This window comes from Mobula hypostoma, chromosome 1 (assembly GCF_963921235.1).
Source record: "Mobula hypostoma chromosome 1, sMobHyp1.1, whole genome shotgun sequence".
Classification (NCBI taxonomy): Eukaryota; Metazoa; Chordata; class Chondrichthyes; order Myliobatiformes; family Myliobatidae; genus Mobula; species Mobula hypostoma.
In genome coordinates this window covers 173974226-174001914 of record NC_086097.1, presented here as the reverse complement: position 1 = coordinate 174001914, position 27689 = coordinate 173974226, and the positions used below count along the sequence as shown (strand labels likewise).

The 27689-nt window shown below is 40.4% G+C and overlaps 1 long non-coding RNA gene across 1 annotated transcript; it reads right to left on the bottom strand.

Annotated features, from left to right (window-relative positions):
- Window positions 1-410: 410 nt before the first annotated feature.
- LOC134342633 (uncharacterized) lies at window positions 411-27601 on the bottom strand. The gene is made up of 2 exons (XR_010017062.1): window positions 27413-27601; window positions 411-1112 (listed from the first exon to the last, which is right to left on the bottom strand). It is a non-coding gene; the product is annotated as an uncharacterized LOC134342633 (long non-coding RNA).
- Window positions 27602-27689: the final 88 nt, after the last annotated feature.

The following is a 27689-nucleotide window of genomic DNA, read 5'->3' as shown; positions in this document are numbered from 1 at the left end:
GCCTGACTGTCAATAAGGCAGCAATAAACAAAAAACACACTTCAAGTGGGATTCAGCTGCTACTCAAGTGCATTTTCCCCATGTGAAATTAAATAGTTTTCATAGTTTTCTTGGCAACTTGACATATCTCTCCATTCCTTTTGCAATCCTTTTCTTGATCAAGCTAACTCTTAGATTTGCATTGCAGTTCATGTTAAGTTCCAAAAGCACCGTTTACTCATATATTCTCTGTAGCCTGTGTAGGAATAAACTTCAATCATATTTTTTCTCATGTTATTTCTCTCTATCTCATAACTATGGACCCAATAAATGATAAGTAATTGCTTTCTTTTATAGCCCTGAAATCTTAGTTTGTCATGTCCTAATAGCCACAGAGTAACACATACAAAATATTGGAGGATGCCAGCAGGTTAGATTAGATTATGAGAACACTCAGTCCTCTTTTATTGTCATTTAGAAATACATACATGCGTTGAGAAATGATACAATGTTTCTCCGGAGTGATATCACAGAAAACAAGACAGACCAAAGACTAACACTGACAGAACCACATAATTATAACATATAGTTACAGCAGTGCAAAGCAATACCATAATTTGATAAAGAACAGACCATAGGCACAGTAAAAAAATTCTCAAAGTCCCGAGTCGATCGATTCCCGAGTCCCCGATAGCAGGCGGCACAAGGGAGAAACTCCCTGCCATAAACCTCCAGGCACCGTCAACTTGCCGATACCTTGGAAGAAGCTGACCACAACCGACCCTGACTCCATCCGTCTGAAAAATCCGAGCTTCCCAGCAGCCTCTCCGATACAGCCTCCCAAGCGCTATCCTCTGCCGAACGCCTTCGACCTCTTCCCGGCCGCTGAAACACGCAAAGCCGAGGATTTCGGGGCCTTCAGCTCCGGAGATTCCGGTTACCACACAGTAGCAAAGCAGGCATTTCAGAAGTTTTCCAGATGTTCTGCTGTGCTCTCACGTCTGTCTCCATTTAATGAGGATTGTGCACGGTCCCCTACTTGACAAATAACAGATATTCATCACCGAAGTGGCCGCGCGCACTGTCGTTGCGCCGCCATCTTCTCTCCCCTTCCTGTAGATGTTAGGCAGTATCTACGGAAATAAATAAAGTCAATGTTTCTGGCTGAGCCCCTTCTTCAGGACTTAAAAGGATGGGGGAAGAAGCTAGAATAAGAGGAGGGTAAGAAGCATAACCTAAAAGGTAATAGGGGAAGCCAGGTGGGCAAACTTCAGCTATTATCCTTAGCTTGTATTCCTTCCCCTCCCCTCCCCTTCTTTTTCTGGTTTCTATCCCCCTTCTTTCTAGTCCTGATGAAGGGTCTTGGTGAAGAGACTGTTTACTCATTTCTATAGGTGCTGCCTGATCTGTTAAGTTCCTCCAGCATTTTGTATGTGTTGCTTTGGATTTCCAGCACTGCAGAATCTCTTGTGCTCTTAATAACTACATTCTGATTTAATGTGTTTTCTCTTACACTGTTTTATGTCTGTGATGATCTGCTGTTGAGAATGTTGACTACTTTAGTTACACAAAGATAATTTGACTGTAATGTTAATTCTTATTCTCTCAAACTTGAGAATTGATGAACACAAAACCTGTTGGAAATAAAAATATGCAAGATCTTCATCTATGTAATGATTCCAGCAGTTACTTTCTGATAGAATGGAAGCAAACTTGATGACATTTTGACCTCAAGTTGAATTTGAGAGTTCATTCCTGTGCCTATATTAAGTCTACCTATTTCAACTCTTCTAATATTGAACTTATTCACTTTTGAAATTATCATCCAAACCCTTACCTCTATGCTCTGGTTGTCTGTGTCAATGAAAGAACCTACTATCTCTGTGCTTGTCATGTTATCCTGGCTTCCAGTTAAATAAAGCATTGAAAAAGCTAATCTATTTTCAGATCCTTATGAACAGAATTATGAATTATTTTTCTTGCTGTGACTTGCAGCCTTGTCTTGAGGTCAGCTCAATTATAAAGTCTCCTATTTGGTATTGCTTAGCTTGAACAACAGCTCATAACTTATTTTTAACACACCATTCTTCAATGGAGTCTTATCAAATTGGCTGATTCAAGCATATTACTGGACTAAAACAATCAGTGATTATTTTGACCTTTCCTGACTTATACAGTAGCTGGTTGCATGCTTTGCATTATTGTATTGGCTACCGATTGCATTTACCTGTACCCTGGCCTAATGGGGTAGAACTAGCTCTGTGCTGGGTTTCACTATATGTGCTCCAATGTTGGATTCCTCATAAACATATGTGCTGTGTGCAATTCTCTGCCCCAATGAATACAATTTTGTTCATTACAATGAAGAGAAACAATTGAAAAGACAAAGAGCAAATATTCACTAGTTTTGAATGAACGCAATTCAATGTTTATAATTGTCCTTAATTTGAGAACATCCAAAGCGTATGAGCAATAGAGGAGCAGTATGAGTTTAAAGAGGATTTTTTCTCTGCTGAAACTTGTGGCCCAAGTGCCTTGGGGGCAGCTGAATACAAACCTTCCCAGGCACATAAATGCCATATGAAGCTTTCAGGAGATAGCCAGATGAAAGGGAAAAAATATCATTTGGATTTTCCCAAGGAAATTTGACACAATGCAACACAGCAGGAAAGTTTCCAAATCTGTAATTTTGATACAGGTGAAATGCTTTTGCAATTTATTTAAAATAAGCTGAGCAGGAGGAAGCAAAGGAGAATGGATCAAAAAGGAAGGCTTCGGGACTTTGTGTTTACAACGTACATTTTGAATTTTCAAAAAACAAAGGGTAAGCTTAGCTGTTACTAGTGAGTCAATTTAAGATTAGTGATGCAAAGATTTTCAAAACAACATTTGTAAAATATTATCAGTCACTTGAACAAGCTTGTTCCAATAAATGAGAGCAAGCATAGGTGTCAAAATCAAAGTTATTGTCATATGCATAAGTACATGTATGCAAAGGTAAAATGAAGATTTACTTGCATTGCATCTGATACTCAATATTCACAAGAAAACATAAATTACACACAATTTTTACAAAAATAACACAATTAGAACAAAAAACAAAACCAAGATCGATTTGTGGTGCGAAGTGTTTGAAGTGGTCATAGTGTTGCTATACTGAGGTAGTGATTATGATTGTGCAAGTTAGTTCAAGATCCAAATAACTGAAGAGAAGTAGCTGTTCTTGAATCTGATGGTGTGGGACTTCAGGTTTCCGTATCTCCTGCCTGTTGGTAGCTGCAAGAAGATGCATGGCCTGGACAGTTGGGATCATTGATAATGGATGTTGCATTCTTGAGGCAGTGCCTCAAGTAGATACTACTAATGGTGGGGAAGGATATGTCCATGATGTATTGGGCTGAGCACATTACTCCCTGCAGCTTCTTACATTCTTGCAGGATGTGTTAAGGGCAAGTGGTGTTTGACTAACCTGCTTATTTATATTATGAAGTAAACAGTGTGAATAAAGATAGTACAGTTTACATTGACCTTCAAAACGCATTTGATAAATTACCCCATATCAGGTCATTAGCAAAATTGAAGGCCATGGAATAAAATGAAAGAGGATTGCCTAAAAATAAGAAAATGTCTAGGGTGAATGTCTCCTTCTGGACTCAAGGGAGAAATACAATTGAAGCCTTCAAAAGGAAATTGGATAAATATGCCCCACAAAACAATTGCAGATTCCATGGAAAATCTTGTAAGTTATACTCTGGGCACATTTTGCTCTGCACCTCTTTATAATCCCCTAAATGATATTATTACATTTGACAAAGTATTTTGGGGATTAGTATTATCCAACAAATAAAGGCAGCAAATAGTGTCGACTTGTATTGCCAAAGGCATAGAACAGAAATGTTAGGAAGTGACTCTCAGCTTATACAAATCATGGATCCAGTTCAGTCAGGCATACTATACATAATTTCAGTGAACATATGAATCAGATAACTATACACTCTGGAGAACACAGTAAATGGCAATGAAATTTACAGCTGGCATCGGCTACGCAAGCTACGGAGGGAAAACTGCTGAAACAATGGTGGAACTGAAGGGGCTCAGGTGATGCTGTCAAAATTCAAGTTACAAAGTATATACAACAGTCAGACTGAAAACTAATTTACAAATTCTACAAATTCTGCTGCAGTGTTTCCATAGTTGCTGCAAGCAATTGCAATTACTAGCCTCAATGAACATATTATGGAAAAATCATTCAGAATTAACCAGTCTAACACAAGATGGGGGATAAACTTCACAAACGGGGAGAAAAGTTATGGAGTTGGAGTAAATGAAAAACAATTTCATGAAAGGTATCACGGGATATATTTTCGATACACCAAGATTGACCAGATGCTCCCTCGCCACCATTTGTAGACATCCAAGCACAACATTTTCTTTCTCAGGCCACCATAACCATTTTTGTTTTGAAAATGTGCAACATCTTGATAGACCCCCCTGAACTGGATGTGCAGTTTGACATGTCGGAGCTGCAGCTAAAGGAAGTCAGAGAGATCGTCCACAAAGCAAAGGCAAGCTCGGCTCCAGGACCAAGCAGCACCTTGTACTAAGGGTACAAGAACTGCCCAAAACTCCTGCTGCATCTGTGGAAGATCCTGAGAATCTTCTGGAGAATGGGGAAGATCCCAGAACAGTGGAGAGAGGCTGAAGGGGTGTGGATCCCAAAGGAGGAAAACGCCACCCAGACAGACCAGTTCTGCATCTTCTTCCTGCTGTGTGTCAAGCGAAGATCTTCTTCAGTGCCGTTTCCAATTGGCTGTGCACTTACTTAGCAAAGAACACCTATATTGATACATCAGTCCAGAAGGGTGGCATTTCAGGGATGCCAGGCTGTCTGGGGCATACCGGTGTGGTGACACAGCTCATCAGGGAGGCCAGAGAGAACAAGGGCAACTTGTCAGTGTTGTGGCTCAACCTGGCAAATGCAAATGGCTCCATTCCGCACAAGCTGGTGCAGTTCACACTGACCAAATATCACGTCCCCAGCAGAATCAGAGACCTTATCACTGATTTTTCAGCAACTTCAGGATGAGGGTCTCTTCAGGAGCAATTACATCAACCTGGCGCTAGTTGGAGATCAGCATCATCACAGGGTGCACGATCTCAGTGACACTTTTCTCAGAACATGCTCGCTAAGTCTGCTGAACCAGAGTGCAGAGGGCCCAGAATGAATTCCGCTCAATGGCAACCACCTATCAGGGCATTCATGGATGACCTCACAGTCACTACAGAATCTGTCCCAGGCTGCTGGTGGATTCTGCAGGGGCTTGAAAAGCAGGTGGAGTGGGCTCGGATGCGTTTCAAACCAGCCAAATCAAGATCTATGGTGCTGAGGAAAGGGAAGGTGGAGAACAAGTTCCGGTTCAGCATCGCAGGCACAGCCATCCCAACCATCACAGAAAAGCCAGTCAAGAGCTTAGGCAAAGCTTTTGACAGCTCTTTAAGGGACACGACATCCATTCAGGTGACCTGCACTGAGTTGGATGGCTGGCTGAAATCTGTGGACAAGTCTGGCCTACCTGGGAAGTTCAAAGCCTGGGTGTATCAGCATGGCATTCTTCCCAGCTTCCTGTGGCCCCTCCTCGTTTATGCAGTTACCGATCTTGACAGTTGAAACCTTAGAGAGGAGGGTTAGCAACCACCTCAGGAGATGGCTGGGGCTGCCAAAGAGCCTGAGCAGCATCGCACTCTATGGACACCACAACAAACTGCAACTGCCCTTCAAATCCTTGGAGGAAGAGTTCAAGGTAACAAGAGCCAGAGAAGTGGTACAGTTTTGGGACTCAAGTGATCCGAAGGTGGCTAGAGCAGGGATCCAAGTCAGGACTGGCAGGAAGTGGAGAGCAGAGGAAGCTGTTCAGGAAGCAGAGGCAAGGCTGCGTCACAGGAGGCTGGTGGGAGTGGTCTTACGAGGCCGAGCTGGGCTAGGACCCTTTCCAACTCCCCAAATGGACACCATAAGAGGGAAGGAAAGGCTTTGCCTTGTTCAGGAGGAGGTGAGAGCAATAGTGGAGGAGACGAGAACCTGCAAGGCGGTGGGAATGAAGCAACAGGGAGCTTGAACAAGGTGGGAGAATGCGGTTGAGAGGAAAGGGACCTGGGCTGAGCTTTGGAAAGCTGAACCACACCGCATCCAATTTCTCATCCAGGCAGTGTACGATGTGCTTCCAAGCCCATCAAACCTGCACACATGGGGCAAAGCACAGTCACCCGTGTGCCCACTGTGCTCCAAGCAAGGAACCCTGGAGCACATCCTCAGCGGCTGTACAAGGACACTTGGTGAGGGACGGTACCGATGGAGGCATGATCAGGTCCTGAAGACCTGGCGGTCCCCACCCTCCAAGCAAGCCATTGCCTTTGTCAGAGCTGGGAAGCAGCCAATACCTGCCAAAGGAACATCTGCAGGCATTCTAACCTCTGCAAGGGACTGGCAGCTCTTGGTGGACCTCAAACGGCAGCTGAAGTTCCCCAACCATATCGCAGCAACCACCCTGCGACCAGACATTGTCCTTGTGTCTGAGTCTACTAAGCAAGTGGTGCTACTGGAGCTGACAGTCCCATGGGAAGATCGCTTGGAAGAGGCCTTTGAAAGGAAGCTCTCCAAGTATGCAGGACTGGTCAGCAACTGTCAGCAGGCTGGATGGAGAGCGAGGTATCTCCCAGTGGAGGTTGAATGTAGGGGATTTGCAGCCCATTCTTTAGCCAGAGCCTTCAGCAATTTGGGCATCGAGGGAGAGAGGAAGAGGAGAGCCATCCGCAGTACCACCGATGCGGCAGAGAGGGCCTCAAGATGGCTGTGGCTCAAAAGAGGGGAGCCATGGAGTCATAAGTAGCTAGCCATCTGGACACAAGCTGGGGTCTGATCAGCCCCGGCTGGGTCACCTGGAGGAGAGTGTATGATGCTGAAAGACCCGAAACACCCGATGATTCCAGGAACATCACTGAAGATGTGTCCAGAATTATCAGTAGATGTATGTACACGACAGTTGTTTCTTATGCTTGACCCTCTTGAAAAAAATATTTTTCTTGACATCCTAACTGGCCTTGATCCAAAGACAACCCATTCTTTCTGGTGGTTCATGATTAACTTTGCAGTATGAAGAAAAACAGCTGTATCAAGTTAAAACTACTCTGATCAAAACATTAAAATATTTTATTATACAGCATGAGGAGAATGATAAGTGAAATCATACATGTGTTTGCTTGAAGAAATCAAGCAAATTCCTTCACTGAAGCAATCAACTATGACTTTCATATACAGAATGGGTTTGAGTAATCATGAGATGCATCTGAGGAGCCAACATCTGATTCAACAATACTTTTACTGTGCTCTGATTATAAGTTCCATTCAATTGCTGAAAGAACGACTTGAATGCCAAGAGGTTCAGCTGCACTCCAGATTCAGATTTTTCTGTTACACTGTTAATCTGGCACGTTTTAGCATTTATATAATTGCTGCAAGCAGTTGCAGTTAACTGAAACTAGGCTACTGTTGCACCAATCCTTTACAAGTTGAGATGAATTAAATCTGTATGTCACTCCACCTTTTAAGGTTATGCAATGCCAAAGCACTTATATGAATTCTGCCATCCTAGCAAAGAAATGATTCTCTATGTCCAGTATAACCATATATTTCTGATTTTCTAAGGCTTAGAGTGGCACAAAGCCATATTCACCAGAAATGAACAGTAATTTAGTTCAAAACTTGCAAATGCATGGTAGCAATTTTATTGCAAATGAATAAAGCATAAACCACTTCTCTTACTTAACAAAGTTTTCTTGTTCAGAATTAGATAATATTAGAAAGCGTTGGTCTCCTGCTATGTGAATCTGTACCCATGCAATTTTGATCCATTTATCAATGGGCATAAAACCATAGGACATAGGAGCAGAATTAGGCCATTCAGCCCATTAAGTCTGCTCCACTATTTTATCATGGTTGATCCAGGCTCCCTTTCAACCCCATACACCTGCCTTCTCATCATAACCTTTGATGCCCTGACCAATCAGGAAACTATCAATTTTCGCTTTAAATATACCCATGCTCTTAGCCTCCACAGCTGCCTGTGGCAGAGCATTACACAGATTCACTACTCACTGGCTAAAAAATGCTTCCTTATGTCCGTTCTAAAGGCTCACCCTGAGTTTTAAGGCTATGTCCTCTAGTTCTGGACACCCCACCATAGAAAACATCCTTTCCATATCCACCTATCTAGTCCTTTCAACATTTGGTAGGCTTCGATGAGATTCCCCTACATTGTTCTAAATTCCAGTGAGTACAGGCCCAAAGCTGCCAAGTGCTCTTCATATGTTAACCCCTTCATGCCCAGAATAATCCTCGTGAAACTCCTCTGGACTCTCTCTAATGACAACACATCCTTTCTGAGATATGGGGCCCAAAACTGTTGACAATACTCCAAATGCGATCTGACAAGCGTCTCATAAAGCCTCAGCATTATCCCCTTGTTTTTATAATCTGTTCCCCTTGAAATGAATGTCAACAGTGCATTTGCCTTTTTTTTTAACCACAAACTCAACTTGTAAATTAACCTTCTGGGAGTCTTGTACGACGAATCTGAAGTCCCTTTGTGCCTATGATGTTTGAATTTTCTCTCCATTTAGATAATAGTCTGCACATTTGTTCCTTTTACCAAAATGCATCATCATACATTTCCCAGCACTGCATTCCATCTGCCAATTTTTTGCCCATTCTTCCAATTTGTCTAAATCCTCCGCAATTGCATTGCTTTACCCCTCCATCTATCTTTGTATCATCTGCAAACTTTGCCACATAGCCATCAATTACATTATCTAAATCACTGACAAAACAATGTGAAAAGTAGTGCTCCTAATACTGACCCCTGAGGAACACCACTAGTCACTGGCAGTCAACCAGAAAGGGCCCCCTTTATTCCCACTCGCTGCCTTCTGACTGTCAGCTATACCTCTATCCATGCCAATCTTTTCTGTAATGCCATGGGATTTTACCTTGTTATGCAGCCTCACGTCTGGTACCTTATCAAATGCCTTCTGAAAATTCAAGATGACATCCACTGCCTCTCTTTTGTCCACCCTGCTTGTTACTTCCTTGAAGAACTCTAACAGATTTGTCAAGCAAGATTTCCCTTCACAGAAACCATGCTGACTTTGACTTATTTTATCATGAGTCTCCAAGTACCCTGAAACCTTAAACTTAATAATGGAGTCCAACAATTTCCCAACCAACATACATCAAAGTTGCTGGTGAACGCAGCAGGCGTTTTCCTTTTTAAAACTGGTCTTCTGCTTTTCCTTTTTAAAATTCATGGACACCCCGCTCTGGTCTTCTGCTTTTCCTTTTTAAAAGCGTTCACCAGCAACTTTGATGTATGTTGCTTGAATTTCCAGCATCTGCAGAATTCCTGTTGTTTACGTTTAAATTTCCCAACCACTTAGGTTCGGCTAACTGGCCTATAATTTCCTTTCTTTTGCCTTCCTCCATTCTTAAAGAGTGGAGTGACAACTGCAATCTTCCAGTCCTCTGGGACCACGCCAGAATCAAGTGATTCTTTAAAGATCATGACTAATTCATCTGCTATCTCTTCAACATCCTCTTTCAGAACTCTGGGATGTAGTCCATCAATTGGCTTATCCACCTTAAGATCTTTCAGTTTGCCTAACACTTTTTCCATTGTAAGAAATGGCGCTCACTCCTGCTCCCTGACACTCATTGGCACACTGCTAGTGAGGACTGATGCAAAGTACTCATTAAGTTCATCCACCATTTCTTTGTCCCCTATTACTACCTCACCAGCATCACTACCTCCAGTGGTCCAATGTTAATTCTCACCTCCCTTTTACTCTTTATATAACTGAAAGAACTTTTAGTATCTGCTTCATATTATTGGTTAGTTTGCCTTCATATTTAATCTTTTCCCTTCTTATGGCATAGAAACATACAAAACCTACAGCACAATACAGGCCCTTCGGTCCACAATGCTTACTTTAGAAATTACCGAGGGTTACCCATAGCTCTCTATTTTCCTAAGCTCCATGTACCTATCTAGGAGCCTCTTAATAGACCCTATTGTATCCACCTCCACCATTGTTGCGGAAGCCCATTGCATGCACTCACCACACTCTGCGTTAAAAAAACTTACCCCTGACATCCCCTCTGTACCTACTTACACATTGAATGGTGTCCCTCAGTCCCTCTCTCTCAGTAGGAGGTATGTATACAGACCGTTGTCTCTCAGGGAAAGATCTGTTCTCTGACCGGAGTCTCTCCATCCATCTCTCTCAGGGGGAGATCTGTACACTGACCAGTGTCTCTCTGATCCCTCTCCCGCAGGGGGAGATCTGTACTCTGACCGGAGTCTCACAATCCTTCTCTCTCAGGGGGAGATCTGTACAGACCGGTGTCTCTCAATCGCTCTTTTTCAGGGGGAAATCTGTACATGGACCAGTGTTTCTCAATCCCTCTCTCTCAGGGGGAGGTCTGTACATTGAATGAAGTCTCTCTGTCCCTCTCTCTCAGGGGGAGATCTACACACTGACCAGTGTCTCTCAATCCCTCTCTCTCAGGGGGAGGTCTGTACATTGAATGAAGTCTCTTTGTCCCTCTCTCTCAGGGGGAGATCTGGACACTGATCGGTGTCTCTCAGCCCCTCTCTCACAGGGAGAGATCTGTTCACTGACGAGTGTCTTTCTATCCCTCTCTCTCAGGGTGGTGGGAGATCTGTACATTGAATAGTATCTCTCAGTCCCTCCCACTCCTGGGGAGATCTGTACACTGTCTGGTGTCTCACAGACCCCTCTTTTAGGGGGTGATCTGTACTCTGACCAGTGTCTCTCAATCCCTCTCTCTTGGGGAGATCTTTACACTAACAGGTGTCTCTCAGTCTCTTTCTCAGGGGAGATCTACACACGAACTGGTGTCTCATAGTCCCTCTCTCTCAGGAAAAGTTCTGTACACTGACCGGTGTCTCTCAGTCTCTTGCTCTCAGGAAGAGATATGTACATTGACCGGTGTCTCTCAGGGGGAGATCTGTCCACTGACCAGTGTCTCTTCATCCCTCTCTCTCAGGGGGAGGTCTGTACATTGACCGGTGTGTGTGTCTCTCTCTCTCTCTCTCAGGGGGAGAATGGCACACTGACCAGTGTCTCACCGTTCCTTTCTCTCAGAGAGTTGTCTGAACACTGAACGTTGTCTCTCAGGGGGAGATCGGTACACTAACTGGTGCCTTTCAGTCTCAGGCGAACTGCACACTGACCAGTGTCTCACTGTTGCTTTCTCTCATGGAGTTGTCTGAACACTGACTGGTGTCTCTCAGTCTCTTGCTCTCAGGGGGAGATTTGTACACTGACTGTTGTCTCTCATCCCCTCCCCCTCAAGGTGAGATCTGTACACTGACCAGTGTCTCACAGTCCCTCCCTCACAGGGGGAGACCTGTACTCTAATGAGTGTTACTCAATCCCCCTCTCTCAAGGGTAGATCTGTACACTGAGCAGTGTCTCACAGTCCCTCCCTCACAGGGGGAGATCTGTACTCTAATGAGTGTCACTCAATCCCCCTCTCTCAGGGGTAGATCTGTACACTGAGCAGTGACTCTCAGTTCTTCTCTCTCAGGTGTTGATCTGTACTCTAACCGGGGTGTCTCAGTCCCTCTCTCGCAGGGGGAGATCTGTACACTGATGGGGTTCTCTTAATCCCCCTCTCTCAGGGGGAGATCTGTATACTGACCAGTTCCTCTCAATCCCTCTTTCTCAGGGGGAGATCAGGATACTCACTGATGTCTCTTAGTTCCCCTCTCTCAGGTGGAGATCTGTCCACTGATTATTATAATGTTGTATAAAATGCTTGCAGTTTCTGATCACTTCTCTAGCATGTTGCCCCAGAGATTTAGTTACGAGGATAGCAGAGCCACTAGTAATTGAAGTCATTACTCTGCAATTTACTTAATCTCTGGTATCCACATGTATGGTTAAATGCAGAAATCCAGAAGTTGTTGTCAAAGAAGTTACGTTCTTTGTGATGTTGCAATCAAAGGTTTGGGACACCTGTATGAACAAATTGTTGCACATTATTCTGATCACAGAGTCATTGCAAATGTTATGCTTTGTTGAGGAAGTTGTAATCAAACTTTTAAAAGATATATTTAGTCACATATATTGCTGAATTTCTTTGGGGACTGCAGGAGAATATGATGTGAATAAACTATCATCCAGTTGCTGTGCCCAAAAATGAGTAACAAATATAGAATGAAAAGTAAAGTTTGGCTGATATACTTAAAGTTCAAGCTGAAAGTTCAAAGTAAATTTATTATCAAAGTATAATAATACTGAAATTTATTTTTTTGAAGGCAGTCACAGAAGAACCAAGAAATACAATAGAATCAATGAAAAACTAGTAAATAAATAATACTCTTAACATGACCAAACTTGAATCAATGAAAGATGTTCACAGATGTAGCCGAGCTTGAATACAATCACCTCTAATAACGTTAAATCAAGTGACATAGGAGACAGCAGGGCTTTGCTTCCAGATGAGCTTAATACCTTCTATACCTGCTCTGACCATCAAAACATGGAGGTACCATCAGAAACTCCCACATCCCCCCATTATCTTATGCCCTCAGTTTCTGAAGTCAATGTGCGAGCAGCCTTCAGGAGAGTGAATCCATGAAAAACATCCAGTCCAAATGGGGTATGTGGACAAGTACTAAAAACCTGTGCTTATCAGCCAGCTGGAGTGTTCGCTGAGATCTTTAGTTTCTTGCTTCAGCAGTGTGTGGTATCCAGCTGCTTCAAGCAGGCTCCAATCATACCGATGCACAAGAAGAGCATGGTGACCTCCTCAATGACTATCACTCAGTAGCACTTACACCCACAGTGATGAAGTTTTTTGAGAGGTTGGTGATGAAACATATTAACTCCTGCCTGAGAAGTAACTTAGATCCACTCCAAATTGCATACTGGACCAACAGGTCTACCGCAGATGCAAGCTCATTGGCTCTTCTGTCAACTATAGAACATCAGGACAGCAAAGATGCATACATCAGGATGCTCGTTATCAACTACAGCTCAGTATTCAAAACCATCATCCCCTCAAAACTTTCTTAAGTGTTTGTGGAGATTCGACATGATATCTCAAACTTTGATAAACTTCTATTGACGTGCAGTGGACAGTATATTGACTTGCTTACATCACAGCCTGGTGTGGGAACACCAAAGCCCTTGAATGAAAAATTCTGTAAAAAGAATTGGATACTGCCCAGTCCATCACAGGTAAAGCCCTCCCAACCATTGAGCACATCTATGCAAAACATTGTTGCAGGAAAGCAGCATCCATCATCAGGAACCCCCACCAGCTATGACATACTCTCTTCTCACTGCTGTCATCAGGAAAGTGGTACAGGAGCCTCAGGACTCACACAAAGAAATATTCTGAATGTTAAAAGGCCTGAACAGATTAGATATGGCAAAGTTATTTCCCATGATAGGGGAGTCCAGGACAAGAAGGCACGACTTCAGGATTGAAGGACGTCCATTTAGAACAGAGATGCAGAGAAATTACTTTAGTCAGAGGATGGTAAATCTGTGGAATTTGTTGCCATGAGCCACTTTGGAGGCTAAGTCATTGGGTGCATTTAAGGCAGAGATAGGTAGGTTCTTGATTAGCCAGGGCATCAAAGGGTATGGGAGAAGGCAGGGGAGTGGGGATGACTAGAAGAATTGGATCAGTCCATGATTGAATGGTGGAACAGACTCAATGAGCCAAATGGCCTACTTCTGCTCCTATATCTTATGGTCTTGCACCACTGGGTACAAGAACAGTTACTACCCCTCAAACATTAGGCTCTTGAACCAATGGGGATAACTTCATTTGCCCCATCATTGAAATGTTCCCACAGTGAATGGACTCATTTCAAGGGTTCACCTCATGTTCTCAATAATTATTGCTTATTTACTTATTATCATTATTACTTCTTCTTTTTGTATTTGCACAATTTGTTAACTTTTGCATTCTGATTGAATGCCCTAGTTGGGCAGTCTTTCATTGTTAGTTATTATTCCAGATTTATAGCATACGCTTGCAAGAAAATGAATCTCAAGATTATATATGGTGACATATATGCACTTTGATAATAAAATTTATTTTGAACTTTGAGCCTAATTGTTAAAGAGTAATTATTGTTCCTGAAACTGGTGCTGTGGGACCTAAGGCTCCTGTGCCACCTTCCTGATGGCAGCAGTGAGAAGAGAGCATGGCCTAGATGGTGAGGGTCCATGATGATAGATACTGCTTTCTTGGGGTAGTGCACTTTGTAGATGTGCTATGGCATGGAAGGCTTTGCCTGTGATGGACTGGGCTGTATCTAGTTCTTTTAATAAGCTGTTTCATTCTTGCGCTTTGAGTGATACAACCAGTCATTCCACTACGCAACTACGTAAGTTTGTTGAAGTTTTAGATGACATGCTGAATCTGTTCAAACTTCTAAGGTACAGATGATGCCGTGCCTTCTTTAGGATGGAACTTACAGTACTTGGAATGGAGGGACCACTGCACAGGTTTGGAAATAGCTGCAGGAGGTTGCAAACTCATCCAGCTCCATCATGGGCACTAGCCTCTCCGGTATTGGGGGCATCTTCAAAAGGTGATGCCACAAAAAGGTGGCATCCGTCATTAAAGACTCCCATCATCCAGGACATACCCCATTCTCATTCTTACGAGCAAGGAGGTGGTACAAGAGCCTGAAGACACACACTCAATGTTTTAGGAAGAGCTTTTTCTCCTCTGCCATCAGATATCTGAATAAACAATAAATCCATGTACACTACCTATACCTACTTTTTTTGCTCACTGTTCACACTGTTTATTTAATAATAAATTATTTATTTTACTTGTAAATATATATTTGCTATTATAAATTATAGTTTTTTAAATTATGCATTGCAACGTACTGCTGCCACAAAACATCAAATTTCACAACATATGACAGTGATATTAAACCTGATTCTGAAACATAGAAGTGATGTGGAAATATACTGTCACTCTTTCATTATTGCTGGATCTAAATTTTGGAATTTCCTCCGCAACAGCACTGTAGGATTATCTTCAGTTGTGGTTCAAGACAGCAGTTTATCACAACCTTTTGAAGAACAACAGTAAGTGCAGGCTTTAAATTTTAAAAAAAGCAGCAATTTGGGTATCAAGCAGAATATGATAGAAAATTGCAGTGGTGTTTACTGATATCATTACCGTATACCTATTAAAATATACAATTTTCAAAAGTGGTTAAAAATTAGCTAACATTCAAAACAAACAGATACCTAATGGATAAAATAGATCTGACTAATTGCTGTTACAAAGTTATGGCTGTACGGTGACAATAGTTGACTACTGAAAAGACAGACAAAAGAGGGAAGCCCTAATGATGAAGAATGCAATCTCAACCTGGAGAAGCGAGTGTGGATGGAACTAAGATTTAACAAGGAACAAGAATTGCATGTTAGAATGTCTGAAGGCCACCTATTTAGAGACAAAATTAATCGAAAAAAAATTTTGAGCAAAGTTAATCTAATGGGTTAAATTATCTTCAGTAAATAAAAGAAATAGGTAAAACAAATTGACAAAATAATTGAGAAGTCAACTTAATAGAATGTATTTATGAGAAGTTTTTGAAATAATACATACAAAAAATGTTAGGTAAGGTCTAATTTAAACTGTTCCCTGTGTGACAGCATTCATTAGTAAGCTCATCAAAAACAGCTGAGAGATTCTGTATCCTGTGGCAATGATTCACCTCCATTGATGAGAGTGATTGTGTAATAGAACCTCTTGCAATTGCTATTTGAGAATCTCCAAATATTATTGGGATAACTCGGGGTTTAAAGTCCCATAAAGTATCACTCTATGCTGATGACTTACTTTTATATATTTCTAATCCTCAAAAAATCTATCCCTGCTGCTTTAGATTTATTAGCACAATTTAGTCTTTTTTCAGGTTATAAGTTAAATCTCAGTAAGAGTGAACTTTTCCCGATTAATAGCAAGTTCCCTTGTATCAGAATCTTCTGTTTAAATTGGTTAATAATCATTTTTCATATCTTGGGATTAAAATTACCTGTAAACATAAAGATTTATTTAAGACTAATTTCCTACCCTTAATCGATCACATTACTCAACTTTCATTTAAATGGTCTCCATTTTATTTAACTTTGATTGGTCGTATTAATGCTGTTAAGATGTTTATTCTTCCAAAATTTTTATATGTATTTCAGGCACTACCGATTTTTGTTCCAAAATCCTTTTTTGATAAAGTTGACTCTAAAATTTCTTCATTTATTTGGCAAAATAAAAACCCGAGATTGGGTAAAATACATCTACAGAAAGCTAAGAGAGATGAAGGCTTGGCATTACCTAACTTTAGATTCTATTCTTGGGCAATTAATATTCGACACATGAAATTTTGGTTACTTGATCAAGATACACTATCCATTCTTAAATGGGTAGTATTGGAATTACAATCTGCTCAAGGTTATGCACTTGGTTCCATTTTAGGTTCTTCTCTTCCTTTTGATTTGAAACGCCACAAACAGGTTTGTAACTCGATAGTTAAATATACCTTACATATTTGGTTTCAATTCCGAAAATTTTTCGATCTTAATCAATTTGGGCTTGCGAATCCTATTTTAGGCAACATATTCTTTCCTCCCTCTTCCACGGACCGTGCCTTTCAAATTTGGAAGACTAATGGTATTTCATGGTTTTTGGATTTATTTTTAGATAGTTCCCTTATGTCTTTTGAACAATTATCTAACAAATATAACTTACCAAGAATATATTTTTTTAGATATCTCCAAGTTAGAAATTCCCTAAGTACTATACTCTCTTCCTTTCCGATGCTACCTCCCACATATATTTTAGATACTATAATTAACCTTAATCCATGTCAGAAAGGTGTAACGGCTATTATTTATAATACTATTATGAAACTTAGAAAAGCTCCATTCGATAAGATTAGGTCAGATTGGGAAAAGGAATTGGGCTTTATTATTTCGGCGGATGACTGGGCGCTTATTTTACAACTAGTCAATACTTCCTCTATCTGTTCTAAACACTCCCTAATTCAATTTAAAGTTGTCCATAGAGCACATTAGCAAAGATAAATTAGCTCGTTTTTATTCTCATATTAACCCTCTTTGTGACATATGTCATGGGGAGATAGCTTCCTTAACTCATATGTTTTGGTCCTGTCCTACTTTGGAAACTTTTTGGAAAGACATTTTTAATATTATTTCAAAGGTATTGAATATAGATATTTCTCCCCATCCTATTACTGCTATCTTTGGATTACCTAAAATTTCCAGTAATCTTTCCCCTTCAGCCCGTAGATTGATTGCATTTCGTACTTTAATGGCGAAAAGATGTATTTTACAACATTGGAAGGAGATTAATGCTCCAACTACGTTCTTTTGGTTTTCCCAGACGATACTATGTTTGAATTTGGAGAAAATTAGAAGTAATCTTTATGATTCTTCACTTAAATTTGAACAGACCTGGAGATCTTTTATTCAACATCTTCATTTAATGTAACTTTTTTTCTCTCTCTGTCCATATTTCCATTCCCTTCTTGCTTTTTAACTGTTTTTAATGGAGGTCGGGTTTGAGGACGTGATTGTTTTAAATTGTTTAACTCTACTTGATACCTAGTTAGCCCATTGCTTTGCTTTGCTTTTTAGATTAGTTGCACGGTGGTTTTTTTTTGTTTTTTTTTTCTTTTCTTTATTGACATGCATGAAAATTAGTATACTATTATATTACCTTGTTATTTTATATCTAAACTGCACTGTTTGTACTAACTTCTTTTTGTGTATTAATATCTCTTGTAAAGTTATATTGCAACAGTGTATCAGTGCCTATCGGGTTTACCTTTTGTGTACTAATTCAATAAAAAGATTTAAAAAGAAAGAAAGAGAGTGATTATGCAATGATTTAATATTTGCCACTTGCTTGGATGAGTACTAAGTCAAGCACCAGTAAGAAACTTGACAATATCCATAAGAAAACAGTACCTATTTAACTGGGAGATCAAAATCAGGTTTAATATCACTGGCATATGTTGTGAAATATTTTGTTTCAGAATCAGAATATTTATCGCTGGCACATGTCGTGAGATTTGATAACTTAGCAGCAGCAGTTCAATACAATACATAATATAGAAAGCAAAAGCTCAATTACAGTAGGCATATATATGTATATTGAATAGATTAAAATACTGCAAAAACAGAAATAATAGTATTTTTAAAAACGTACAGTAATGTTCATGGGTTCAATGTCTATTCAGGAGTCGTATGGCAGAAGGAAAGAAGTGGGTCTTGAATCACTGAGTGTGTGCCTTCAGGCTCTCCTCCTTGATGGCAGCAATGAGAAGAGAGCACTTCCTGAATACCATCCTAAATATTTATTCCCTCCATCACTGGTACATTGTGGTTACACTGTGTACCGCATATAAAAATTGTGTAATTACTTATCTTCATGTTCTGAAAAGCAGACCAAATCTATAACCAAGGATAGCAGGTGCACTGGATGATTACTCCTCCAGGTCCCTCTTCAACGTAAATAACTTTTTGACTTGGAAATACATTGTTATTCTTCATCAAGGTTGGTCAAAAGTATTAGGAGATATTTTCTTTTGAAGGAGAGCAGCACTTCAACAAGAAACTTATCAGCACTTTAAGGACAACTGGTATTAAACAATAAATGTGAAACCTACTGGTAAATGCAAGAACAAAGGTTTAAAACTGCATGTGTGCACACTTGGGTGGGAATCCCAAACTTGCTGATACTCAAGGAGGGAAAACCTGGCCAATATTTGTTTTAAAATTTAAAACAGTTTAGTTATCTGGACAAGGTTTCAGAACAATAACAAGCAATTATAAGAATTACTTATTTTTAAAAGATTTATTTACTTTACAAAAATGTTACGCAGCAAATGGTAACTGAAACAGACATCTGAAATTTATCTGCCAGATATACAAAGAAACAACTCAGATTTGCCAGATCCTAATGCAAGTATTATCCACCCTAATTCAAATGATAATTATGAAATGCTAGAACAGATCTGGAAGAATATATGACAATACTATTGTGAAGGATGAAATATAAGCTTTTGTACAATTCCATTATTTAGTATGTGTTGTATTTGCTTGATCTATTGAAAACAGCCAAAGTAAAAGGACAGTTAAACATCCCAATGCTTGGAGTGAGCAAAAATCGCTGAAGCTCTCCTCCCAATGAATTTGTAGCTCTAGTATAAATTTTCCAGGCAAAATGCATAGAACCACTTCTATAAAATGGGCTCTTGAATACAATAATGTCGCTTTTTGTTTATATTTGTTAGGCTGCTAATTACTACTTAATTAGTTACAAATTACAAAAAGACAAACTGTTTGAAAGACTGCACACCTGCAAGTTTCTTTGAATATACAGTATATGAATGCTGAAAGCAATAAATTACACTTATCTCTGGAAAACTGTTCTCATTTGTCTCTAGATATCCAAGGAGGTGGTGCGGAGTCATTTACTTGAAATGCAGTGCTGTACTATAAGATGCATCAGAATGGTATCTGGAATTTAAGCACAGATGATGTAGCTTTGGAGGTGGAAACTGAAATGCAATGTGATTTGCTGGTGATGGAAGATAAATGTACTGGCACTTCCACAAGTTGCTAGGTACATATATGAATCAGAATCAGATTTAGTATCACTGGCATATGTTGTGAAATTTGTTAATTTTATGGCAGCAGTACAATAAAATACATGATAAATAAATACAGGGAAAAAACCTGAGTTCCGCTAAGTATATATGTGTCTATTAAATAGTTAAGTTAAAGTAAGTAGTGCAAAATAACAGAAATAAAAAAAGTAGTATGGGTTCAATGTCCACTTAGAAATCGGATGGCAAAGGGGAAGAAGCTGTTCTTGAATCGCTGAACTCATGCCTTCAGGTTTCTTTACCTTCTTCACGACAGTAACAGTGTGAAGAGGGCAGTGACCTGGGTGATGGGTATCCTTAATGATGGGCACTGCCTTCCTCAGGCACTGCTCCTTGAAGGAGTCTTGGATACTACAGAGGCTGGTGCCCATGAAGGAGCTGACTAATTTTACAAATTTCTGCAATTTATTTCGATCTTGTACAGCAGCTCTCCACACCAAATGGTGATGCAGCCAGTCAGCATGCTCTCCATGGTACATTTGTAGAAGTTTTTGAGTGTTTTAGTTGACAAACCAAATCTCCATAAACCATAAGACGTAGCAGCAGAATTAGGCTATTTGGTCCATTGCGTCTGCTCCGACATTCAATCATGGCTGTTCCTTTCTTCCCCTCCTAAACCCAATTTCCTGGCCTTCTTCCCGTACCCTTTGATGCCATGTCCAATCAAGAATCTATCAAGCTGTGTCTTAAATACACCCAATGACCTGGCCTCCACAGCTGCCTGTGGTAACAAATTCCACAAGTTCACCACCCTCTGGCCAAAAAAATTTCTCCACATTTCTGTTTTAAATCGACACCCCTCCATCCTCAGGTTGTGCCCTCTTGTCTGAGACTCTCCCACCATGGAAAACATCTTTTCCCCATCTGCTCTGTCTAGGCCTTTCAACATTCGAAAGGTTTCAATGAGATTCCCCCTCATCCTTCTAAATTCCAGTGAGTACAGACCCAGAGCCATCAAACTTTCCTCGTATGATAACCCTTTCATTCCTGGAATCATCCTTGTGAACCTCCTTTAGACTGTCTCCAATGCCAGCACATCTCTTCTAAGATGAGGAGCCCAAAACTGTACGCAATACTCAAGGAGAGGCCTCACCAGTGCCTTATAAAGCCTCAGCATCACATTCCTTCTCTTGTATTCTAGACTAGTGAATCTCAACCATTTTTTGGCCACAGCCCCCTTAGGAGCTCTTCTCAGGTTCCAGGGCCCCCTTTTCAAACATGGATACAACACGAACAGACAGAAAATCATTTATTATTGAACACCAAGAAAACTTGAACATTCTGACATACTGGACAAAACTTAAAAAAAGGACTATTAAATTAAACATCTGTCAGGCCTAATGCAATCCTTGAGCTTGGTGCTTTTCTGCAAGTTTCATGATATCAGGCTCCAAATTAGACAATGACAGTTGGAGGTCACCTCTTGTTGCGATAGCAATTCTGTTCCTGGATTTTGTCAAGGAAACTACCTTGCAGAATCTGCTCTCAACAAAATATGTTGAGAGAAAGGCAATAAAAAATTCTTTGGGCTTTTTCCCACAGTGCTGTAAATTTATTTGGCAGATCACTCTTGATCCAAAAATCTTTTTGAAACTGACTGAACTGACGACGTGCAGTTATATCACTCTGAAGATCAATCAAACTCTCTTGAGTTTCTGCCTCAACTTGGGTGGGTTGTACTTCACCCGGAGCCAGGGATTTTTTTTTGGTGACTTCATATGCAGTAATAAATACTTTTCACAACCTACCTTAAAGTATAATATATCCAAACACATATACTTTAAAGTTACTGGTTTAAAAAAGGCCTAGCAAGACACGCTGATCTTCGGAGAATGAAGTATGGCGATAATGGATGGGAGAACCATTGATTGAATACATTGACCTGGTGCACTGATTCGCGACTGACTCTGAAGTGAAGCTGTGTTAGAGGAGCTTAAGCAATGAATTTACCAGGTGCACCGAATTCAAACGGTGTGTTGGAAAGATATTATAAATAGGAGGGAAACTATTGACTCTAATGAAGATTGCTGTTTGGGTATTTCATCAGTTCAGTTACCAGGGCCCCCATAAACACTTGGGGCTCCTCTTCTCACAGTTTTCAGAGGCCCCCTTGAAATGTGTCAGGGCCCCCATTGAGAATGGCTGTTCTAGACCTCTTGAAATGAATGTGAGCATTTGCCTTCCTCATCACTGACTCAACCTGCAAGTTAACCTTTAGGGCGTTATGCACAAGGACTCTCAAGTTCCGTTGCAACTCAGATTTTTGGATTTTCTCCTTTTAGAAAATAGTCCGCACATTTATTCCTACTACCAAAGTGCATGACCATGGATTTTCCAACATTATATTTCATTTGCCACTTTTGTGCCCATTCTCCTATATCCACTATCATCTCTCTTTTATTTTTCACATACTTGAAAAAGCTTTTACTATCCACTTTAATATTGTTTGCTAGCTTATCTTCATATTTCAACTTCTCCCTTCTAATGATTCTTTCAGTTGCTCTCTTTCGGTTTTTAAAAGCTTCCTAATCCTCTATCTTCCGGCTAGTTTTTGCTTTGTTGTATGCCCTCTCTTTTGTTTTTACATTAACTTTGACATCCCTTGTCAGCCATGGTTGTACTATTTTGCCATTTGAGTATTTCTTCGTTTTTGGAGTGCATTTGTCCTGCATCTTCCTTATTTTTCCCAGAAACTCACACCACTGCTGCTCTGCTGTCATCACTGCCAGCAGCTCCTTCCAGTTTACTTTGGCCAACTCCTCTCTCATACTACTGTAATTTCCTTTACTCCACTGAAGTACTGCTACATCAGACTTTACTTTCTCCCTTCCAAATTTCAAGTTGAACTCGATCATATTGTGATCACTGGCTCCACAGGTTCTTTTACCTTAAGCTCCTTAATCGCCTCTGGTTTATTACCTAATACTCAATCCAGTATAGGTGATCCCCTAAGTAGGTCAATGACAAAATGCTCTAAAAAGCCAACTCATAGGCATTCAACAAATTCACTCTCTTGAGATCCATTACCAACCTGATTTTCCCAATGGACCTGCATGTTAAAATCTCCCATGACTATCATAACATTTCCTGAGTCTTCTAATGAAATATAGACGTTGCATTGCCTTCTTCACAGCTGCATCAATGTTGTGTTCAGGTTAGGTCCTCAATATCAGAGATATTGACACGCAGGAACTTGATTATTACTCACTCTCTCCACTTCTGATCCCACTATGAGGATTGGTTTGTAGTCCCTTGTCTTATCCTTTCTGAAGTCCATAATGGGTCCTTTGGTATTGCTAATGCTGAGTGCAAGGTTGTGTTGCAACAACACTCAATTAACTGGTATGTCTCACTCCTGTACGCTCTTTCATCACCATCTGAAATTCTGCCAACAAAGGTTGTATCATCAGCAAATTTATAGATGCTGCTTGAGCTACGCCTAGCCACAGTCATGTGTGTAGAAAGAATAGAGCAGTGGGCTAAGCAGACATCCCCGTGCAGCGCCAGTGTTAATTGTCAGCGAGATGGAGACATTACTTTCAATTCGTACAGATTGTGTTCTTCCAGTTAGGAAGTCGAAGATCCAGTTGCAGGGAGAGGTATAAAGGCCTAGGTTCTGTAGCTTTTTGATCAGGACTACAGGAAAGATGGTGCTAAATGCTGAGCTATACAGCATCCTGACATGGGTATTTGCATTGTCCAGGTGGTCCAAGGCTGTGCGGAGAGCCATTGAGACCCCTTACCCGAAAATCCAATATCCAAAACCCTCCAAGATATGAAATTTTTTGAGCGCTGACATGATGTCACAAATTCAAAATTCCACAAGGTGCTGGGAAGGTTTCCAGGCAATGTGCAGGTCTCTGCACACCACAGACAATTCTGAGAGTGACCTCACACACCCTGAGTGGGGCCCAGTTGGCGCCAGTTTGTTTTCAGCAGTCATCATAGCTAGACCTTCGTGCATTACTCACAGTGATCACCATGTGTCTTAAACTCTGCTCTGTGCAGTGAAGATATTGTTGAAAATGTAAGAAGGCTTGCAGTTACCTTTATGGGTAAAAACAGGAAGTACTTATGTTTAGCTATAACACAGAAAGACAAATTATTGGAAAAACTTGACAGTGGTGTAAGTGTGAAGCATCTGGCAGAGTAGTATCGTGTTGGAATGACCAGTATATATGATGTGAAGGAACTGAAGGACAAACTGTGAAAAGTTCTAAGCTGGTTAATGAAAAATAGAAAAATACTGCACCGCAATAAATTTTTAAAGATTTGCAGTGATTAGCATCTGATCATAAACAGTGAAGATCATATTGTTAACACAGTAGAAAAGGTGCCCACAGACAAAATGGTGAAAACATGATGGACTTATTGAAAGGCAGCATGCATTCAAATAGAACAAGAAATCATGTCAGTTTATAAAATCAAAGGAAGATGGTTATGACAAAAATCTTTGTCAATGAGGCAGACGACACTGGAAGAAATATTTTAAAAAGTCATATAGCACAGTGCCTCCTCATCCCAAGGGCATCAGCTTCCAGGTCCCTCAACTGCTTCTTCTGTTCCTCCTCACAATGATGTACCCTCTCCCTCAAGTTTCTCAGACCTGCTGTAGGTGCAGTGTTTGGTGCTGCATTTAACTTATTTTGTGAGTGAAAAACATTAGCTATTTCTGTAATTACAATACAGTGTGAAATCTGAATTTCATCTCCACTAAAATCCCATATTTGAGTGTGTTCTTGCACTAAAAATAAAATGTTGCCTTTTCTCAGTTTTCGTTGTATTTAAGATCAATCTTTTGATTTTACACCTATATAAAACCTAAAAAAAGTAAAATACAAACACAATGTACTATAACTTTTAATCAAGACACAACATCATAGGTGAAGACTGAAACCCTACTGTTGCTTGTTGTTGCTTAACAACCTATTCAGGTATTCTCCCAATATTGCTTTTGTTACCCCGCACACATTAGATTTTTGTTATATTTAATAATTTTTGCTGTTAAGTACATATGTACGATGATCAAGTATAAGAGAAAGACTGCTTACCGGTCGCACATAAATTAAAAGTTGGGTATGAAGGCGATGCCAAATAGCCGCTGACTGTCAACATGAGTGGCTGAGGTAGTGACAGCTTACCTTTCTGATGGTTCAATGTATTGTTTCATGCACAAAATTATTTTTGAAGTATTATATAACACTAACTTCAGCGTATATGTATAAGTTGTATATGTAATGTAAATGGAATTTAGTGTTTAGACTTGGATTCTATCCCCAAGCTATCTCATTATATAGATTTCCAAAAGTTGAAAACTGAAATACTTCCAGCAGCCTGTAGCAAGGAATGTCAAGCAATGAGGTTAAAGACTGTTGTGGAATACAATTTTATGACACATGCTTAATTTTGAGGTGCTGGATTTGTTATGAATCAATCAGCTTTAGCAAACAAAAAAGGGGTGTGCTCAGTGTGAAGACAGCACTTAGCCTGCATAAAGTCTGTGCAGTGGTCTTTCATACCAATATTATCACACATTTATAAAAGCTAGACTGGTCAAGGACATCTTATTTTCTTCTGTTGGTTATCTCACTACTGCCATGGGTCCAGTCTGGTACCTGTATCCTTTGACGGTCATCCAGTGGTGTAGCCAAGCTACTCTTTATGAAAGCTCGCAATCCATGCCCTTTCTAGGTCCTTATTTCTCTTTCCACCTTGGAGAATTGATTCACTAGCAGAAGACAGGCAGAATTCACCAAACAGAAAGAAGCTTCATTGATTAATGCCACTATTCATATCATTTGGAATTAAATTTATTAAGATGAACATTTGCTAGCTCTATACTTGTTATTGAAACACTTATTGAATCTTCCTTGATCCTTGCCTACTGATTCTGATGTTTGCTTCTATTCGTTGGCTTTCTCATTTGTGCTTCTTCCAATGATTTCATCTCTCACTAATAAAAACAGTGGATGCCATAGAACATCAACTGCACATCAATAAAGTGCACTGAGAGGGTCCACAAGAATGATTCTGAGAATGAAAGTGTTAATGTATGAGGAGCATTTGATGGCTCTGGGCCTGTACTTGCTGGAGTTTAGAAGAATGAGGGGGAATCTCATTGAAACCTATCGAATATTGAAAGACCTAGATTGCGTGGATCTCAAGAGGACAATTCTTATTGTGATCGAGTCTAGGACCAGAAGATACAGTCTTAGACTAGAGAGACATCCATTAAGAACAAAGATGAGGAGAAATTTTATTAGCCAGAGGGTGGCAAATCTGTGGAATTCATTGCTAGAGATGGCTCTGCAGCCCAAGTCATTGAGTACATTTAAAGTGGAGATTGATAGGTTCTCGATTAATCAGGGCATCAAAGGTTACAGGGAGAAGGCAGGAAAATGGGGCTGGGAGGGATAACAAATCAACCACAATAGGATGGTAGAGCATACTGGATGGGCCAAATGGCCCAATTCTGCTCCTATATCTTCTGGTCTTATTAAAACTTTACATAGTTTCTCACATAAACTTTTCAAATAAAACTGTTGAACATTAATACAAGTTGTTCTGATGTATTAAATTTTGTCAAATATTGGATGAAAATCTGAAGAGCTCCAAGTGACACTTTGTTAGCTCGCAAAATGTAAGGTGTCACTGTGTCTGTACAAGCATTAACACTGCAGGATTGTTAATATCTAATGTTTATTGATAGCAGCTGGAGTCTTCCCTGGCACAGTGGCATCAGGATGTCTGCCTAACACAAGTTGTTTGAATGAAAGAAACCATGCTGAGTTAGGGGCATGAGAACAAAAGGTGAAATAATTTACCTGTCTCTGTCTCGCTATGCTTATGTATTGAACACCTATTTATTGAGGCACCTTTCGCTCAGTTCTTGGGACTTCACCCAGACCGAGAGATTGCGATCGATGCCGAGGACGGACACGGTGATTTCACGAGTCACAATTCGGAGTTCCCCCAACAACAGCACTAATCAAGTCCCCTGACAGAAGCGACAATCGAGGAGCGACCAAGAACCCTGAAATCTTTGTGACAATACTACGTAGTATTTTATGTGGATTATTTGTGTTTTCTATTTTATGATAATTAGGCTTAAGTTACTCTGTTGTGTACACTTCTTACCACATCTCCTGGACACTCAAATTATTTGTTTTTTTTTGGGTCTGATCAACCCAGTTCAATACACATGTATTCAGCTTTGCAATGAAATGCAACTTTTATTTCAAAGTTCTTCAAACTATGTTAAAAATGTAAGCTTGTACAAAAAGTATTAACGTAATTGTAGGATTGAACTTTGCGACGAAGAGGACATTGTTTTAAACTCTTGCAGTTTCTTGGTTGTAAAACGAGCAACTCTTACCAGCAAAGATTGCATGTAAAATTCAAACTGAGTTGTGTGTTTGAAAAAGATCCCTTTACCCTTTCAAATGAATGCATGAGAGCGACATTCCTGTGGTTAAAAACCCAGTTGCATAGCACCCAAAAACAAAATTCAATAGATGGTGGAAAGCTGAAATAAAACTAGAAATTGCTGTTAATCAGCCTCTTTGGAGAGAGAAACAAGACTTCAACGGGAACCGGGGAATGGATGAAAGGGGTGTTACCTCAGCCCCGGTTCAATGGAAGATCCTGTCAGAGGGTATCGGTCAGAGCCCCGGGCGGTAGGGGTCTCGAGCTCCAGTTCCCGGATACTGAGGAGACAGGAGAACTAGCAGCATCGTTGGCCATTGCTATAACGTTTGTGTAAAGGATTGTTCACGCTCGACAATCGTCCCGATTCCCACCATATATGTATTCCCTGAACACAATACACGTACAACACCACCATAATCGTCCCGCCTCTTACGGGTAGGGTGGGGGGAGGTAACGGGCCGTCGGAAA